Raw genomic sequence first — 8,064 nt, forward strand, 5'->3', positions numbered from 1 at the left:
GAGAATGAGCATTTTAATTCCTTATAATCTTACCTTAATTAAAATTATCAATATGCAAGTATGCTAATAAATATACTTATTCACCGGTACGAAGACGGCCTACCACTCTCGCGCAACGAAAATGGAAAAGACGTTCACCCTAACTATGTATAAAAATTGCGCTAAAGAAACACAGTTCTACGTTCTGCGTCGATGCAGGGTTTTCCAAACTTCGCACAAGGCTTCTACACTTTCAACGACTAATAACAACACAAGCGCATGTCCGGATTTTCGCCATCTGCCGCTGCATGCTTTGTACAGTCCAACCCAAATAGTCAATAAAATTTACATAGTAATTTTTTTTTTTAATTCATAAAGAAATGAAAAAAACATCTTCGATACCGTTTTTTGGATGAAATTTTTTTAAAAATTCAAATATTTCAGCTGCTTGCTTCATTCAGAAAAATACTTAGTTAAAAACGAAAAAAAAAAAAAGTGCTCTTTATAATGTAGAAATACCACAACGACATCTCACCAAAAACACAAAAGTGTGAGTCTGATTTCGTTTGAAATCAAAGGTTCCACTTTTTAAATTTGAGTAGAATAGGGGGGTGAGACGTTTTTAACGGCATGATCCGATATTTAACCGATATATCCATTGTCTCGACAACGGCGAAATGGAACGCTAGCTAGTACTTATAAGTTACAAGAAAATTTTATGTTACATATGCTTTTCCTACGAGGAGTAAGTCTAAAAAGATTTGTATTTATCCAGAAGTAGTTGTGATAGAAAGATTTTTTTTTTTTTTTTTTTTGCTTGAAATATTTATAGCATAGCTACCACACGAATTTTCCTTTCAATCTGACAATTCTCTTTTTTTTTTTTTTTTTCAACACTGAATGAAAGGGGCTCACATCTGGTGAGTATGGGCTTGGCACACCAAGGGTCATGAGCTGGATATCATCATTCTTCTCTTCCTTGGTGATTCCCATCTCTCTCTCTCTCTCTCTCTCTTAGGGTAACTCAGAAATTTTTTTTTGGCTGGTGCAGCAAAAGCCTCAGTCTTCCATGCAACATATGTCTAATGACGATGATTATAATAATAAGTAAGGTTTCACAATGGATAAAGTGGAACAAATATCAATCATTCAGTTCCTTCTTCTGCAAGTGAAGACACCAAAAACAATCCAGGAAGAAATGGTCGCTGTTTATGGAGAACACTATCAGGTTACAGTGTTGTTGCACATCGATATAAACAATTCAAATCTGAAAAAACCTCAGTACATGATGAAGAAATCCCAGCCCGTCCAGCAACTGTGTAAGAGAAGAGAACGTTGCAAAAATTGAGCATTAATCCTAGAAAATCGCCATATTAGTGTCAAAGAACTAGCTCCAGAGCTCATAATTAGTACTTTTTGTTCAATTTTATTAGACGGTGGTCAAGAAAAACGCAACATAGCCAAGGGATCGGGGCTTTATAAGTAAGATGTAGTATATAAATAACCTTTTAGGTCATAAGTATTTAAATAACAATCACAAATAAATAATGTTTATTGATTGAACATTTGTTCCAAATATATACAGTTTTACATGCAATTCAAGGTTAAGTCAAAAAAAAAACAACATAGGAACTAGCAATGTGTGATTTACACTGTAGATCCATAAAATTATTTACGTGCCCGGAAACTCGGGGTTTTCGTCCAGCTGACAGAAATTCGACTACAGAACACACGCTATTTACATAAAGTATGCACGGAGCAATATGGCCTTAGTCGCCGATGCTTCAAGAACCTTACTACTACTACGAGGCGGCGCGAATGCCATTCGCATGCGCGCTATGTAATCTCACATGTCGCATTTCACGTTCAGCAGGCTTCGCTTTTTATTGTTTACTAAAAAACCTTGCCTGCTATACAGGAAATTTTGCTTATTGGTAAATTATTCGCCAGCTCCGTCAAGAAACACTTTAATTTGTCTAATTAATAGATCAGAGAAAGCATTTTGCTGATTGCCCTAGGCAGAACTGTTAAGCCTTAGTTGCCATGGTGCTTACCGCACACCTGACCTAGTTCGAAAACGCAATACGAACAAGAAGGTCCACGTTGCCATTGGTATTCAAACGAATACGAAGTACGGACATAATAGAGCCAGCTTCATCCACCGGAACTTACCCACAATCAGAAGTGACCCATTGCAGTGTCCCGGAGTCATTCTCCATTTTCAGTCTTAGATTGTGTGGTGGTTACAACCCATGTAGTATCAATGTATTAAGATACTCGGGTGGACAAAACAACGGATATCACCGTGTTTGTCATTGTGAACTAGATAGTTATTATTACATTTTTAATCTCAAACTCAGCTTCAAAAACTAACTAAACGTCAGTTAAAAAACAGGAATATTTTATTAGGGCTACCAGAGAATAACATTTTCCAACCATGTTTATAAAATCCATAAATTCTATGTGTTCGCTGGTCGATTTGCTTGTTTTGCTGAACGGAAAACTGGAGTTTCTTGGAGAAAATATTCTGCTTTCCTCGCCCGAGACTGCCTAACTCAGCCATGATCTGAAGCCCCTGGCTTGTAGCCATGAATGGTATTGTGTAAGGCGAGTGCCTTTTATATGCAATAAAGAGTTCATAATGTTCCTTGCGTCACTCACGGGATTAGAACCCCGACCTTTACCACCCGGTGCGGAGTTGATGGCGACTATAACCGCATTACACCATGGTACAAACGAAAACACACCGTCGATAAAGAAAAAAAAATGTCATATTATGGCAACCAGAAAATTACCTTAATCTTTCTATGCTTATTATGTCTATAAATTGTATGTGTTCTCTGATCGTGTCCCGTCTTTTGACGACAAAAACCCCGAGTTTTCAAGTCGGAAAACCATGCTGTCTTTAGTCGCCTGAGACCGACTAACTCAGCGACAGAAGGGAAAAAAGCCAATATATTTCTTCAGGTCATTGGCAGAATATGTGTCGGCCCTTTTCCACCAGAGAAGATGGCGATTATAACCACTTTGCAACCAACGAAGACCTATACCATCGATAATGTCTGCGCATGTAGTAGAACAGTCAGCCCTCGTGGGTGGCCAGCTGATAGGATCGCCATCCTCCATACATCGGGTGGAAAAGCATTAGCATTAGTAGAGGCATATGATGCAAGAAAGCAAGCTTATGCAGCATCAGCCAAAAAAAAAAAAAGAGAAACTTCCACTTCACCCCTCCGTTCGTTCGAAAAATACCTGTCCAGTTGAGCCTTACATTTATTTAGGCTATCAACTTCCACAACACGGGATGGAAGTCTGTTTCACCAACCAACTATCCACTGGCTAAAGGCAAATTTCCGCACATCTATCCTACATCTGTTTTTCCTCAGTTTGAATTTATGCCCTCTCAGCTGATTATTCTGAGCAGGACGAAAAGTCCCATCGGCATTGAGCATGCTAAACCATTTAAGACTTTATACACCTCTATCAGATCACCTCGCCTGTGCCTAGTCTCCAGACACTGAAATTTGCAAAATTTAAGCCTTTCTTCGTAAGAGCAACCATTTGTTCCATTCACTAATCTTGTTGCCCTTCTCTCTACTCGATCAGGCAGCTCTACATCCTTCTTGAAATGAGCCCTCCAGACCTGTATACAGTACTCAAGGTGTGGCCTGACCATTGCCTTATACAAGGGAATAATCACTTCCTTATCGCTGCTAGAAAAATTCCTGTATATCATTGACAAGACACCATGAGCTACACTTGCAGCCCACCTGCACTGCTCAGAGAACTTCATATCTGCCTGCACAATCACCCCCAGGTCCTTTTTATTCTCTACCACTGTCAGTGTAGTACCACAGAGTTGATACGTTGCTTTGGGTTTGCTGTTTCCCATATGTAGTACTTTATATTTGTCAATGTTAAACTTCATTTGTCACCTCTCACCCCATCTGCTCAACCTTTCCAAATCCTGTTGCAGCAGCATAGCGTCAGTAGTCTCCTTAACAACCCTGCCAACCTTTGTATTGTCTGCAAATTTGGATATTAAGCTTGATATACCATCAACAATATCATTTATAAATTCAGAAAACAATAATGTACCCAACATTGAACCCTGAAGGACTCCACTAATAACATTAGTCCACGATGAGCAGTGTCCATTGATTACCGCTCTCTGTCTTCTCCCACTCAACCAATCCTTTATCCATAGCAGCAATTTGCCTCCAATGCCACACTGCTCCAATTTCTGCAGCAGACTTCCATGTGCAACAGTATCAAAAGCCTTTCTAAGATCCAAATATATAATATCAAAGTTATTCCCTGCATCCAGTTCTTTTGTGACTTCATCATAATATCCAATCAAATTAGTCAGGCAAGACTTCCCCTTAACAAAACCATGCTGTGTCCGAGCTATCACTAAAGTCTTGTCTAGATAATACTGCAGTGCTTCTTTAACCAGTGCCTCCATTACGTTTCCTGAACAGAAGTTAAACTCACAGGTCTATAATTACTTGTGTCAGCCTTTGATCCTACTTGGTGAATTGGGATCACATTTGCACATCTCCAGTCTATGGGTACCTCCCCTGAGTCCAAGGAAGCTCTCATAATTCTGGCTAAGGGTTTGCTTACTTCCTTCGCTGCCTCCTTTAATATAACTGGATAGATCCCATCCACCCCAGGTGCCTTTCTTGTGTTTTTCTTCAACAATTTCTCTTCCACTTTACTCTCAGTTATTACGAGATTATCTATCTTACTGCCAGAGTTGAATACACTTCCGGCATTCCCCTCTCTGAATAACTCCTCGTGTGAATGTAGATGCAAAATATTCATTTAGTTTGTTAGCTACCTGAGCAGGATCATCAACAGTTGACCCATCGATATCAAGTGGACCAATCTGATTCATCCCCTTCCTTCTAGAGTTTACATAAGTAAAGAATTCTTTGCTGTTTTTCTTTGCATCCTTTGCCAAAGATTTCTCGCAATCTGCTTTCGCCTGCCTAACCCCTTTTTAACTTGGTTACAGATCATCTTATATCTATGCTAGGCGTCTGTGTCACATGTTAATTTATATGCATCCCATGCATTTTTATTCTCTGTCATATGTCTCATTAGTTTATCTGACATCCATTTAGGCCTAAACCTTGAACAATATTTCTTGGTTGGTATGTAAAGCCTAGTAGCTTCCAAGATAAGTTTTTATTCCCATTTTGAATTTGCTGTTTGTAACATTATCAATTGGTCACACTGTATAAAATTTAAATACTGTCTCAGACCATCATAGTAGCCCATACGAAAACAAAAACCCTTCCCTTTACGCCTGATGGTAGTTACCTCTTTGAGTAAATCCCACTTCAGCACACTGTGATCACTGCCACCTTTATCTGCAGATTCTTAATGCATGAAGAATCACTTCTGATAATCAGATCAAGAGTATTATTCCCTCTAGTTGCCTCTCGAACATGCTGATGTATAAAACAATCATCCAATAAATCCACAAAACCCTTGCTAGTGCGTAAGTGACTAACTCACAAATTCCAGTCAATATCTGGGAAATTAAAATCCCCCATTATAAGACTCTCTGATTTACTGGCCCACTCTATTTCCCTGTACAGTACAGTTTCTTATTATACTCATTAGAGTCATTAGGCCTATAGCACACTCTTACTACTCCTACTCTCAATTTTGATCTCCCAATGCTTAGGTCACACCTAACTGACTCGACACTGCACTGTCCAGCGATGTCGACTGACTTCACTTCCTGGGATTTTATGAGTTTCTTAACTAATAGCATAACCCGTCCTCCCTTCCTATCCTGTCTATCCTTTCAGTACACATGGTACTCCCCAGATTTCAGTTCTGCATTCCTTATATCTGTGTTACACAACGTCTCTGATATTTCAACAATATCTGCCTTTGATATTTTGAGCAATACCTCAAATTCATCAGATTTATTTACCAAACTCTTAGCATTGGTGCATACACAAGTATACATGCACCTGTGCCTATGCTTGGCTACCCTAACACAACCCATGTGTTAACTTGTACCGCAATGAATCCCAGCAGTCTCTGAAATATCCTGCAACTTGTTTTCCAAGCTGCTGCTCATTCCAATAGAAGTAGTGCAAGAATCACTTTCACCTCAGCCGGTGGCTACTGTTAATCTATTAGTCCTTGAACCCCCCAAGTTAGCAGTTTTCCGACCCACCTAACGCTGCCTCGATAGCATCAGCAAATATTCTTGCACCCTTTCTATTTAAGTATATCCCATCCCTGTAGAAGCAATCTCTCCTGTTAACAAGTACAGACCAGACTGAAGAAAATTCTATCCCTTGAGCCTTGCACAATCTTTCCAGGGCCGAATTGATCGACAAAGCTCTCATCATATACTCCCTCCTATCGTGTCTGGGCAGAATTGCAGACACTTTCAAATTCAACCCTAATTCACGGCTTTTTTTCAAGAGTACTTGTTAAGTAATTTTGCCGGTCTCCTACTCTTAATATCATTAGTGCCAACATGTACAACTATATCACCTTTTGTGCCCTTAAAAGATGATATCCGCTCTACAACGTCATCAGCCTTTTCGCCATGGTAGACATACCCTGGTCCCTTTCTACCTATCCTTTTTACATACCATGTTCCCGTTTTCCCTGACAAAAGAGTCACCAACTACTACACCAACAAAAGACTTGAGTTCGAGTCCCATCGATGATGTGAGGAATTTTTTATGGGCCATTTTCACAGCGTTGTTGAGATATTCGGTCTCAAGCGAGGGAAGCATGGTTTTTGCTTCAGAAAATTCGGGTTTTTCGTCCAGGAAACAGAAAACTGACCAAAAAACACAGGCAATTTACAGACAATTGACTCAGAGCAATATCGCCTTAGTGGCTGATGCTCCTAAAATACTACTAAAACAAAAGCACGTGGTATCATCATCGTCCTCCACACACAGTGTTGGAAAATACCTGGATTCAAATGCTGTTGATGACGGAAGCAACATTTATGGGCATTTTACTCCGTGGCTCAGTTATTCGGTTTCAATCATATATAGCAAGGTTTTCCCTCCGGAAAAACTGGTGATTTGGTCCTGGAAAGCCGGCAGATCGACCAGAGAACGCAAACAATTTACAGACACAATACACATGGGTAGCTAAAGTGCCTTTCCAGGTGACCCTAATTTAACAGTTTAATAGTTTAGTATACCATCGATAATAAAAATTAGGGGCACGATGGCCTAGTCGTTATGGCACTGGACTACCAGCCTGATAAACCCGGGCTTGAGTCCCGATTTGGTGGAAGCGATCACGGCTCTATCACGCTGGAGGACTGGCATAATAATAGTAAGAAATTAGAATAATAATAAATAAATAAAATAAATTAATAAAAATAAATTAATAAATATCGCGAAATTTGCTCCAGCGGACTAACCTTCCCCAAGGTCGGAGTGGCTGCTAAGGCAGATACTGGCATCATCTGGTGTCACGCTCGAGAATTAACGCTTCCACTGTACGTAAGACGAAGCGAAAACAGGTCCACCACCATACTTGGATGAAATTGAAGAGAAATAATAATCATATAATCATACTACATCGAGTACAGGATAAAGTAACTCGCGTTCAGGCCTTCAGGGGAGCATCGAAATGAATACGTACGCCATGCAAGCCAACTACAAAATAACCAAGCTAGAGACTGATATGACAATGTACAGTTCGAGATGCCATATCAAGTGGTTGGAACGATTCCCAGATGTTTTAGGTCACTGAACAGCAAATACCAGACCAGAGAAGGACGATCACCATAAACACTTGAGAGCTCCTGCAACCGTCAATAAAATGAAACAGGTCGTGAGTGATCATTTACAAAGAACAAAGAATATGGTCAATATGGAACCAGAGGAGGAAGAGCAGGAAGAAATACAACCCAGAGCAGCTGAAGTGGAAAGAGACGAGGTCATGATATCCAGGTAAGAAGACGAGCGGAAGAAGGCTACAAGGAGGTACATTCTTCCTAATAGAATTAGGAGAATGTACCCCCACAAAGACCGACGTGATACCGAAGCAGAGGCCCAAAAGAACCTTATGTAGAGTCGC

The 8,064-nt window shown here is 40.0% G+C and overlaps 1 protein-coding gene across 2 annotated transcripts in view; it reads right to left on the minus strand.

The window, feature by feature from the left end:
- Positions 1–247, minus strand: part of LOC150088142 (non-selective voltage-gated ion channel VDAC2-like) — a 140,869-nt gene extending 140,622 nt beyond the window's left edge. The window contains exon 1 of one of the 2 annotated variants that reach the window (XM_090369347.1): positions 85–247. The gene's annotated coding sequence lies outside the window, so the exon portion shown is untranslated. Of the gene's footprint in view, positions 1–33 lie in introns of both variants that reach the window. The other variant, XM_090369348.1, reaches the window with a different exon arrangement.
- Positions 248–8,064: the final 7,817 nt, after the last annotated feature.

This window comes from Mastigoproctus giganteus, chromosome 3 (assembly GCF_048544385.1).
Source record: "Mastigoproctus giganteus isolate SK-2022 chromosome 3, ASM4854438v1, whole genome shotgun sequence".
Taxonomy (NCBI): Eukaryota; Metazoa; Arthropoda; class Arachnida; order Uropygi; family Thelyphonidae; genus Mastigoproctus; species Mastigoproctus giganteus.